This window comes from Petaurus breviceps, unplaced genomic scaffold, assembly GCF_028583685.1.
Source record: "Petaurus breviceps papuanus isolate PSGF00001 unplaced genomic scaffold, PetGlider_PUasm1.0 90822, whole genome shotgun sequence".
Classification (NCBI taxonomy): domain Eukaryota; kingdom Metazoa; phylum Chordata; class Mammalia; order Diprotodontia; family Petauridae; genus Petaurus; species Petaurus breviceps.
The window spans coordinates 19074227-19085600 of record NW_027187351.1 but is presented as its reverse complement, the minus strand read 5'-3'; the positions used below and the strand labels follow the sequence as shown (position 1 = coordinate 19085600).

The 11374-nt window shown below is 35.9% G+C and overlaps 1 pseudogene; it reads right to left on the bottom strand.

Annotated features, from left to right (window-relative positions):
- Positions 1–7168: 7168 nt before the first annotated feature.
- LOC138148096 (protein phosphatase 1 regulatory subunit 3C-like) lies at positions 7169–7721 on the bottom strand (annotated as a pseudogene).
- Between the last annotated feature and the right edge of the window lie 3653 nt (positions 7722–11374).

Genomic DNA, 11374 nt, shown 5'->3' with positions numbered 1-11374 from the left:
TGGAATTGGCAAAAGTGTGGTGAGGGGACTGAAATCCAATGAGAAAAATGGTTCCTTAAAAAGTGGAATTCACCAAATGGAAAACAAGCTAAAAAAGCAAACAGAAAAAAAAATACTTAAAAATTAGAACTGGACAAGTGGAAGCTAAGGATCCTATGAGATATCAAAAATCAGTCAAACAAAATCAAAAGAATGGAAAAATAGAAGAAAATGTAAAATACCTCTCTGAAAAACAGATCAAGGAGAGATAATTTAATAATTATTGTTCTACCTGAAAACCATGATTAAAAAAATATGTGCAGTACCTTTCAAGAAATTATCAAGGAAAACATCCCTGAGGTCCTAGAATCAAAGGCAAAATAGTCATTGAAGGAATCCACCTCCTGAAAGCCATCTCGAAATGGAAACTCAAAGGAAGAATGTAAAGCAAAATTCCATTTTCATAAGATCAAGGAGAATATACTTCAAACATCCACAAAGATACAATTTAAATATCATGGAATCACAGTTAGGATTATGCAGGATTTAGCAGCTTCTACATCAAAGGTTTAGAGTACTTGGAATATGATGTTCAGAAAGGCAAAAGAAGTTGGATTACAACCAAGAATCACCTACGCAGAAAAACTGAACATTATCATTCAGGGAAAGATATGGACATTCAATGACGTAGGGAACTTCCAGACTGTCTTGATTAAAATAAATTAATTAATTTTTAAAATAACAGAGTTGAACCAAAAGTTTCTTGTTCAAATATACGACTCAAGCAAATCATAAAAATGTATGTGGGATATATCTATCAATCTATCTATCTATCTGCCTATCTATCTATCTATATACAGACATATCCCATGTACATTTTTATGCTTATATATATGTATGTATGTATGTATGTATATATGGAATATGTTTGCATAAACAGAAGAACAGAAGATGTGGGTATAAGTTGACTTTTATGTAATGATGTAAACATTAATTAACATGGGAAAGGATTTTCCTGGAAGGAAAGGAAAGAAGGTAGAAAAGGAAAAATTACATCCCACAAAGAGGCACAAAGACCTATTACAGTAGAGGGAAAGAAGGGAGGCAAGTGAGCATTGTTTAAAACTTAGTCTCACTGGATTTTTCTCAAGAGAGAATAACATACACACTCATTTGGGTATAGAAATCTATTTTAGCATATAAGAAGTAGGAGGGGAACATGGAAAGAAAATGGAGGGAGTAGAGAGAAAAAGGGTAGATGGGAGGGAAAAAGTACTAGGCCAAAGAGGAAAGAAAAGGAATGTGGGCATATAGAAGGGAGTGCAGATTGAGAGAGGTGAAGGTCAGAAGAAAAACACTGGGAAGGAGGCAAAGGGAAAAAGAAGAGAGAAATTCATAAACAGAAGGGGAAATGGGATAGAGAGGAAGACATATTTAGCAATCATAAACCTTTTAATGTGAATGGGCTGAACTCTTCCATAAAAAAGAAGTAGATAACAGAGTGGATTAAAAACTACAATCCTACAATAAACACATCTGAACCAGTGAGATACACACAGAGTAAAGGTAAAAGCCTGGAGAAGAATATATTGTGCTCAACTAAAGTGAAAACAGTAGGGTAGCAATCCTGATCTGAGACAAAGCAAAAGCCAAATGGATCTAATTGAAATAGAAAAGGAAGGAAACTACATCTTGTGAGAAGGTATCATGTAAAATGAAGTAATATCCATTTGAATCATAGGAAGTGGTATAGCATCCAAATTCTTAGAGGAAAAATTAAGTGAGTTACATGAAGAAATAGACAGCAAAACTTTACTTATGGGAGACCTCAAACCACCACTGTCAAAACCAGATAAATTTTTACCACAAAATAAACAATAATGAATTTGAGGAGGTGAATAGAATTTTAGAAAGTTAAATGAGGTATATCTCTGGGAGAGAAATGAATGGTGATAGATAGGAATATACCTTTGTCTCAATGGAACATAGCACCTACACAAAAATTGACAATGCTTTAGGGCATAAAAACCTCACAATTCAATGCAGAAAGGCCTAAGTTGTAACTCTATCTTGATGTAACAAAAATTAAATGTGATAAAGGGCCATTGACAGATAGACTAAAAATTAATTGGAAACTAAGCAATCTAATATTAAAGAAAGACTTGTTCAAACAATAAATCAGATAAGCAACCAGTAACTTCATCAAAGAGAATTACGGCAAAGCGACAACATTCCAAGACTTATGGGATGAAGTCAAGGCAGTTCTTAGGCTTTTTTTTAATCTATAATGCTTAAATGGATAAAATAGAGAAAGAGAATATCAATAAATTGGGCATACAATGAAAAAAGTTATATAAAGAACAAATTAAAATCCCTAAATAAATACCAAGATATAAATTGTGAAAGTCAAATGAGGGATTAATAAAATTAAAATTAAGAAAAACAATAAACTAAAATATAACACTAATGAACTGGTTTTATGGGGAAAAACAATAAAATAAATAACTCATTTGTTAATTTGGTTAAAGAGAAGAAAACCAAATTACCCATATGAAAAATTAAAATGGTAAATTTACAACCAATGAAGAGAAAATTAAAACAATGTTTAGGAAGTTTTGTTTTTGTTTTTGCCCAACTGTACAATAATATATATGGCAATCCAAGTGAAGTGGATGAATTGATCAATAGATTGATTGATTGATTGATATATTCATACACATACATATACACACATGTATGCACATATGTATATATACATATGTATATATCAAATTCTCTCTATATATGTATATATATACACACACATATATATTGCCCAGATTAGACAAAGAGAAAATATAATACTGAAATAATTAAATTTAAGGAAAAAAAATATTTGAACAAGCCATCAATGAACTCTGTAAGAAAAAAAATCTCCAAGGCCAGATGCATTTACAACTAAATTCTACCAGACTCTTAAAGAACAATTCATTTCAATATTTTGCAAACTACTTGGAAAAAGAGGCAAAGAAGGAGTTCTACTGGATTATTTTCATAATATAAAAATGGCGTCAACAACTAACCATGAAGAGACAAAACAGAGAAAGAAAATTATAGTGCGATTTCTCTAACATGTATATATTCCAAAAAAATTAAGCAAAATTTTTCACATTATAGAAAATTATAATAAGGGTAATACACTATGGGCAGTTAGTTTTTATATCAGGTATGCAGTGCTGCTTCAATATTAGGGAAATTATTAGGATAATTAATTATATCAAAAACAAAAATAATAGAAATAATATGATTATCTCAATAGAAGAAGAAAAAAATCTTTTGATAAAATCTAATACCCATTCTTATTAAAAACACTAGAGAGCATCAGAATAAATTCAGATTTCCTTAAATTGATAAGTAGCATCTATCTAAAACATTCAGCAAACATTAAATGTAATGGGGATAAGCTAGAAGCATTTCCAATAAGATCAGAGGTGAAGCAATAATGTCCATTATTCATTATTATACTAGAAATGTTAGCTTTAGCAATAATAGAAATTAAAGCAATTGAAGAATATCCTTGCCTTAGAATAGGCAAGAAAAAAAGGAACTTTGCTACCACTCTTTGCAGATGATATGAAGTTACACATAGAAAATCCTAGAGAATCAAGTAAAAATTTATTAGAAATAATATATAACTTTAACAAAGTTGCAGGACATAAAATAAATCCACATAAATCAACAACATGTCTCTATGTTACTAACAGAACTCACCAGCAAGAGATAGAAAGAGAAATTCCATTTAAGGTTACCATAGATATTATAAAATATTGAGGAATCTACCAGCTGAGAAAAACCCAGGAAGAATATATGAACACACCTACAAAACACTTTTCCCACAAATTTAGTCAGATCTAAATTATTGGAAAAAACATCACTTGCTCATGGGTAGAGCAAGCTAGTATACAAAAATTAAAATGGCAATTCTACCTAAATTAATTAACTTATTCAGTGCCATTCCAATCAAACTATCCAAAATTGTTTTATATAGAAAGAAAAATAATGATGTAATTCATCTGGAAGAACAAAAGTCTCAAATATAAAAGGAATTAATGAAAGGAAATGCAAGAGAAAGTGGCCTACCTATAGCATACCGAAAACTGCTTTATAGAGCAATAATCATCAAAACTGTTTAATAAATAGAATGGTGGATTAGTGGAATAAGTTAGGTACACAATATGCAGTAGCCAATGACTATACCAATCTCCTCTTTGATAAACCCGAATACTCTAACAGATGTGGCAGCTGCAGGAGCAGTAGCAGCAGCAGTGGTGGCTGCTTCCAGAGCTTCTTGCCCACAGAAAGTGTGGGGAAGAAGCAGCTTATGAGCAGTGGATATTAGCTTTCTCTTTATTGGCACTGAAGTAGGAATCTCTTGCTTTGCCCTACTTGCATCTGATTGGAGTCCTACGGCGTGGTCCTAGGGTGAGGAGCAGCGCTGGCATGATGGAGCTTGTGATAGCAGTGGAGACGGAATCCTCCTCACAGTTTCAAGGCAGAAAAAGAATGCTTGGGGTCACTCACAACCCTGAGCACAGGCCAGAAGAGGAACAAACACCTCTCCTTTGAACATACAACCTTGGAAGAACTGAAAATGTACAGATCCCTAGAAGTGTCTCTGAAAACAGCTGCACAAAACCCCTGAAACCTCAGACAGTACATCCACTCCACCCTCCCCCCAACCAGGGAAGCTGAGTCCTACCTTGACAAAGAGTTAGAAAGTCAAATATTTGACTGGTAAGATGAGCAAACAACTTTTAAAATCTCAGACTATATAATCTTACTCTGGTGACAAAGAAGATCAAAACATACAAGCAGAAGAAGACAATAAACTCAAAACTCCTTCATCAAATGTTTCCAAGAAAAAATATGAATTGGTCACTAGCCATGGAAGAGCTCAAAAAGGATTTTTGAAAGCCAATTAAGAGAATTAGAGGAAAAATTGGCAAGAGAAATGAGTGATGTAAGAAAATCATTAAAATGAGCCAACAGCTTGCTAAAGGAGATGCAAAAAAATACTGAAGAAAATAACACCTTAAAAGCTTCATTTCCAAAATATACTGAGAACTGAGTGAAATTTATAAGATTACAAGTCATTCCCCAAATGACAAAAGGTGAAAGGATAGGAACAGGCACTTTTTATATGAAGTAATTAAAGCTCTGTATAGTCATATGAAAATATGTTCTAAATCACTATTGATTAGAGAAATGAAAACTAAAACCCCTTTGAAGTGCCACAGCATACCCATAAAATTGGCTAACATAACAAAACAGGAAAATAATACATGTTGGAGGGCATGTTGGAAAACTGAGAAAGCAGTTCACTGTTAATGGAGTTGTGAATTGGTCCAACCATTCTGGAGAGTACTTTGGAAATATGCCCAAAGTCTATAAAACATGAACCGCTGCTGAGTGAAGAGAGCAGAACTAGGAAATCATTGTACACAGTGACAGCAACATTGTACTATGATCACCTGTGATGGATTTAACTCTTATCAGCAATTCAAGAGTCTACGACAACTTACAAAAGATTCATGATGGAAAATGCTATCCATATTCATGGCTTTTCTCTTTTTTTTTTTTTGATTCTTCTTTCACAACATGAAAATGTGGAAATATGGTTAATATGCTTGTACATGGGTCACTAACATATATATCATATTGCTTGAGTTATTGTGGAGTTGGGGGGATTTAGAACTCAAAACACTATAAACATTATAAAGCTAAATTTGGAAAACTAAAAATTAATTAATTAAAATTTTAAAATTCCTTTCTTTGAGACCTTTTTCTCAAAAAAGTAAAATAGAAAGCTTCTCTTGTAGCTTTCTAAGGCTCTTTGAGAGGAGGCATTTTTGACCTGATAGACATTCAAATTACTGATCCATCCTCACTTTCTCAGAAAGTAGCAAAAATTGTATATAAGATTTCTTTTCTGGAAACCAGGTAGGCCCTCTGTCTAGCAGAGCATCACGGTATGAATGCAAACTGTCAGCTATTTCATTCCCTAATCAAACATTGAATAAAAAGCTATTAATTCGTGTTTACTTTGAGAAAAGCTGAATACTATTCTTATGATTATAATCATTCTATTATTCATTTTTTGGTTTAGTTCTTTCTCTGTGTGGAAAAAAAACCCTGCTTGCTTTATGTCAGGAAAAAAAAAAGATTAACAAAATATTTTACATTTTCCCCTAACTTTTCAATATTTATGATTTGTTTGATTAATTCTTGATGCGTCAGAGAGTCATCAGCTTTGACTTGACTGATTCTAATTTTTAGTGAATTATTTTCCTTGGTTAATTTTTGAAGCTCCTTTTCCATATGTTCAGATTTAATTTTTTTCTGGATAAATAAGAATTTTATTAACTTTTGATAATGGATAATTAATAAAAGAATTAGTCATTTGTCCATCTCTCAGGAACAAAAGAGAGATCTTGGAGACTTCTTGATGCTCCATCTGCCCTTGGAAGAGAAGGGGTGTTCCCAACATGCAGCAATCCAACTCTGGTTGGTTAACAATTAATGAGAGAATGGATATTATAATATGAAATGGACCTGAATATAACTGATTATGTCCCTCTTACTCCCAGACCAACCCATAGTAGTGCAATTAAGACAAAGTTTCTACTCCCCCACCCAAGCTGGAGTTGAAAACAATAGGCTTCTGCAGTGAGTGGAGCCTGAAAAAGATTTAGGAGAAACTTAATACGATTTTATTATCATCAAAGTCCTCCAAATGGTGACTTAACCTAGTAGAGAATGAGGAAATAGGAAGGAAAAAAACCCAGATCTCTAATAATTGGTTATTTAATAGTCATACCTCTTAACAAAGAGACTGGTTTAGTTTGTAATTTCCTTCTCCTTGAATTAAGGCAAAGGGAGGTTAAGTGACTTATCATGGGTCACAGAGCTAGTAAGTGTCTGAGATCACATTTGAACTCAAGTGTTCCTAATTCAAGGCCCAGTGCTCTATCCACTAAGCCAGATAGCAACCTCTATATAAATATACAGGTAATTAAAACATTAAGTCAACCCCCCTCTAGTTTAAAATCAACCCTAAAATTCTGCAAAACTACAGTACTGCCAGTGTCTTCTTAAAGGAAGCTTCCTATATTAAAACAACGCATGTAGCCTCACACAAAAGCCAGGTAGGTCATTTCAGTTTTGTGGTAGGAGGATGAAAACCACTTGAATTCTGTGCCCAGCTAGTAATTTTGTTCAGCCTTTTATTGGTCTCTAGGAAGGTGATGTGCATTTGCACAATCTTCTCATATCCCAGGTTGTGCACCTGGACTGTACATTGTAAGAAGGGCCTCTGGTTGGCACACTGCTCCAGGCACACCTTCTGGGTCTTCAGGCACTTGTAAAAGTGACCATAGTTATTCAAGGGCTGAGAGAAACCATGGGCATAGCTATAAACCTCCATGGGGGCAAGGTGGCATCAATTGCAACATTCTCCTCAGGGATCGCAATTTCTCTTTAGAATTTATAACATCATAAGAAAAAATGTTGAAGGTGATTGGAGGCAGCCACTTTATGTCAGTGAATATCACCTGTTTCTTTGGTTGCTGGCTTTCTGGTGGTTGAACTCAAAAAGGGGCATAGGGGCAGCTGAAGTGCAGCTCTGAATTTGAGGAGCTCAGAAATTGATGAAAGAGTGAATTTTGACTCAGGGAGAGGTATGTGGTGAGGTGTATCCTAGGCATCCCTTTCTACATCACTGTTGCATCTTGTAATTGGAGGCTGAATTTCCCATTGAGCTCTGGCTTTTTTTTATCAGGAAGATCTGGAACTCTGTCATATCATTGAATGACCATCTCTTTGCCTGGAAGAATATGCTCAGTCTCACTGGGTATGTGATCCTTGGTTGTAACATGAGCTCTTTTGCCTTCTGGAAAATTTTATTCCATTGCCTCCTATCTTTCAGTGTAGATGCTGCCAAATCCTATGCACTGTGGACCCTCTATATTTGAATTGTTTCTTTCTTGCCACTTGAAGTATTTTTTCTTTTACCTGGTAGTCCTGGAATTTGGCCACAACAATTCAAGGACTTTTCAGTTTGGGATCTCTTTCAGCAGGTGTCCTGTGGATTTTCTTGATTTCTATTTTACCCTCAGTTTCTAGTATATCAGGGCAGTTTTCCTTAATGAGCTCTTGGAGAATATCGTCCAGGGTCAGTTTTTTCATCTTGATTTTCTGGTAGGCCTTATGATTCTCAGATTATCTCTCCTGGATCTGTTTTCCAGGTCAGTTATTTTTCCATTGAGGTATTTTACCTCTTTTTCTAATTTTTCATTCTTGTTGTTTTGTTTGACTAATTCTTGATTCTTCATAGATTTATTTGTTTCAATTTGGTTGCTTCCAGTTTTCAGCAAATCATTTTCCTTGGTTAATTTTTTGGAGCTCCTTTTCCATATCATACACTTTTCTTTTTAGAGAGATGTTTTCTTCATTATAATGTTTTTCTAATTCTGCAATTTTGATTTTGAGAGAATTATTCATTTTTTCTTCTATCTCTCTCATTCAATTTTCAAAGTTCTTTTTGATCTCATCTAGGAGAGCTTTCTGTGCTTGGGACCTGTTCCCTGTTGATGTTTCAGCTGTGGGTGTGGAGTCCACATTGTCTCCCTCTGAGTTTGGTTCCTCCCTCTGAGGATAGTAGGACTACACAGTCTTTGTAGTCTGCCTTCTACCCATTTTGAGCCAGGGCCCTAGCCAAGTCCATCCTCTAGGTTTCCCAAGCCTTTACTGTAGAGGGTTTTGCCCTGGGGAAATAGTTACTATATTTTCACTGTCAGAGGAGGTGAGTTGGATCAGGCAAGGTTCACTCTGACATCCTGGTCTTTGGAGGTGCTGATAAGGGCTCTTTTTTTTTATTTCTGGGCTATGAAGTGGTAGCCCCAGGAGTATTTCCTGTCTGGGACAGGGGCCCCTGCATTTGGTTCTTACCTTGCTCTTTCAAATCCCAGCCCTGTGGTGATAGTCCTGGTAGTGGCCCTTGTGGTTGGTGGGATGACTTGCCCTCCTAGTTGATCAGGAGACTTCCAGGCCTACCTCTGCATCTGCAGGCCGCACCTTCCGGGCCCACCTCTGCTTCTCCAGATTTAATTTCACAAAGGTATTTTCTTCAGTTAGATTGTGAAACTCCCATTCCAGTTCACAATTTATACTTTTTAATCATTTATTTTCTTCAGTGAGATTTTTTTTTCCATTTTAGCCAATGTAATTTTCAAAGAATTAGTCAATTTATCTTCTACTTCTCTAATTTGGTTTTTAAAATCTTTCTTGAGTTCTTCTGAGAATGCTTTTTGGGCTTGAGACAAGTTCATATTTCTTTCTGTGGTCTCAGGTATGGATATAGGGTCAATGGTGTATCCTGAAAGTGATTCTTCTCATTCACAATAATAGGATTCAACCATCTTTGGCTCTTCCCACCCCATTGTGATTGTCTGTTTCCAGGCTTTTAAAGTGAATTTCTGCTTCTGGGGTACAAAGTGCTCTGACTCATATTTCTCAAGCTTGGAGCTAGGGGCTCAGTTGTTGACTTTCTATACAGTAGCCTCTGGGTCTAAACTGAGGCCAACATCAGGATTTTCAGTGTTTCCCCTGTGTTACCCTTTGGTTCACAGAGTAAGGTATGGGGGAGAGGTGGTCTAGCCACTTCAGGTTTACACCTCTGTGCCACTGTATAGAGCTTGAGAAGGCTCAGGAGCCAGTGTCTGCAGATTTCCTTGATTGTACCAAATCACACCTGGACTTTTGGTGTTATTGTTTGCTGGCTCCATCCCTGTGGGCTTTGAGATCTCCTGCTAGTTAGCTGAGATGGTATTTGTTGGGATGCCTCACCCCCTTCACTCCCAAGTATGCCACTCCTTCCACTATTTCAGGATTTTACACTGGGGCAATACTCTCTTGGGTTCAGGGTCAGGGAGGAGGATTAGAGCGATTAGAATTTACTCTGCCATCTTGGCTCCTAGAAGTTCAGTAAGTGATTTTTAATATCCAGGTTGCAGCCTGATAGCCCCAGGAGAAGCTGCTGTCACTGCCCCAGGCCCTGCATTTTATATAACCGAGCTCCAACCCATCTTGCATCCAGCAGTGAGAGGTGTGTGAACCCGAGCCTAGCTCTTGCTCCAATGTGGTCTGGTCTCAGGTCTGTGCTGGTGCAGCCCATTCACTCCACACTCCCCTCACCCAGTCCAACATGAGAACTTTCCTGAACTGGGAATCTTCCATACTCTATCTCCCAATAGATTCCATCACTCTAACACTTTTTAGAGTTTACTGATGCAACTCACAGAGGACATCAGATGAGTTCCTGCTTACACTCTGCCATCTTGGCTCCACCCCATCCATTTACTTTTAAATGATATTTTTCCTGAGTTCTCTTTACTACCATCTGTTGGCCTTTTTCTATGAAACTTATTTTCACTATCTTATTCTTTCTACTATAAATGCAGGAATACAGTTACCAGACAGAATTCATTTGTTAGGAGGGTCATCTGCTTTCAAACAACCATTGTCTGGGTACTATGGATACAAAGGATTTGGTCAACTCCCAAATCTTAAAGTTCACAAGTTAAGATTAATTCTAGAGAAAAGCAAGGGGATTCAGTTAATAGAGTTGCCCTGCAGTCAGGAGGACCTGAGTACAAATCCAACCTCAGACACTTGACACATTTGCTAACTGTGTGACCTTGGGCAAGTCATTGAAGCCCAATCGCCTTGCCTTTCCCCCTCAAAAAATTAATTAAAGATAAGATTAGTTCTGGCACTTGAACTATGTCTCTTTTTTATAGAGGAAAAAAAATAAAGAATTTAAAATTAAGTATTAATTTTAATTAATTAAAATTACTTAAAATTTTAAAAACTGAAAAGAAGAACCTCAGAATCTATTTAGTCCAATCCATACATGAAAGAACCACCACTATAATATACCTTAGCAGTTATTGTGCAACTAAAGCTTGAAGCCCTCCTAGGAAAGAAAACCCACAACTTCTTGAGGTAGAACATTAGTTTTTGGGGTAGAACATTCATAAAGGGGTCTTTCACCATTAATTATAAATGTGACTCTGCAACTTCCACTCATTACTCTTGGTTCTGCTATCTGGGGTCAATTGTGGTTTTCAAATCCAAGCCTCCTATCTAGTATGAAGTTGGAAAATTCATTACAATATCTGTCATTATCCTAGCTATTGATCTATATGATTTGTAACAAACTTGATGACTCACTCAGTAAAACTAAGAGAGGACCTGTGTAGGATTGGAATCAAAATATTCTTTTATTCCCATAATTTCCCTGACAGTCATGAACATCTATTCAAACAAAGACAGAAAGCATCAACCAGAGCAATCAGAG